This window comes from Crocuta crocuta, unplaced genomic scaffold, assembly GCF_008692635.1.
Source record: "Crocuta crocuta isolate KB4526 unplaced genomic scaffold, BGI_CrCroc_1.0 scaffold563, whole genome shotgun sequence".
NCBI classification, from domain to species: domain Eukaryota; kingdom Metazoa; phylum Chordata; class Mammalia; order Carnivora; family Hyaenidae; genus Crocuta; species Crocuta crocuta.
Window position 1 is genome coordinate 191,885 of NW_027532000.1, and position 1,219 is coordinate 193,103.

The following is a 1,219-nucleotide window of genomic DNA, read 5'->3' on the forward strand; positions in this document are numbered from 1 at the left end:
GTATGGGGTGGGGGAGGGGATGGGGACAGGGGAGACTGCTTTCCCCCTTCTCAGGATTGAGCTGATCTTTCTTCCCTAGCTGAGAAATTTTAGCTCACGCTGAAGTCGGCAGAGTCCAGCATTCTCTCTCAGGCGTCAAGGAAAAGGCAAAATCCTGGCTTTCAAAGGGAAACGCGGGAGGAACCAGTGCAAGGTTNCTGGCTATAAGTCAGTCTCGGTCTCCCCGTACTCCCTCTATATCGCTCGCTTTCCTAGCTTGCTCGCTTTTCTAGCCAGCTTGTCGCTCTCTCCGCGGGGGTCCCGGCTGCCAGCCTTTCATTTAAATCCTCCCTTGCTGGTTCTCTCCCTCTCTCTCCCCACCCCCCCGGCGCCCGNNNNCCCGGCGGTAGGCGGCCTTTTTATTCACCTAGCTACTGTGGGCGCCTGCGTGAGGCACGACCCGTGTTGCTGACAGTCCTGCCGGCCAATAGCAGGTGCTACAGCCGCGCATTTACTAGCTGGGTGGGGCGGGACTTCAGCTGGCGTGCTAGCCACTGTAGCCAATCAGAGGGCCCAAGCTCCCCCCACCCAACCCCGTCCCTCTAGCTAGAGCCAAAGGCCACGGGTACCGGTGTGGGGGTGGGGAGTTTGTTGAGGGTGCACTGAGGGGGATGTAGGGAGAGAGAGTGAAGGGAGTACACAGAAGTGGGAGGAAGGAAGAGGTTATGGCAGGAAGGAAGGGAAAGAGGAATAAGGGGAGGACTTTAGGAAGCAGGGGAAAAGAGAAGGAAAGAGGAGGGAGAAAAGATCTAGGATAAGATGAAGAAAGAGAAGGGTGATGGAAAGTAAGGGGGAAAAGGTTGAAGAAGGAAAAGGAATGGAAAAAAAGAGATAGTTGGGGAGGAGGCATGCCTTGGCAGCCACATTTTTTGGATTCTGGGCCAAGAAGGAAGCAAAGGTGTCTTCGGCCACTGCTTTAAGTATTTATAGACAACTCTTAATTAGTAGTACATATTTTAAAAAATCAGTGCTGTGTATAGAACTACAAGCACACACTACAAATACACACTGCTATCCCTCCATTCACAGGTCTATTTCCCTTCCTGTTTATGGTTTCTTTAGACTGTTTGCAGCTGAGTACTATGAAGAGAAGCCAGCTTTGCAGTGGAAAAGCTTCTACAAAACTTGAAATATATTTGTAATCATTGCCCTCCTGCTCTGCGTTCCTGACCCGATATCT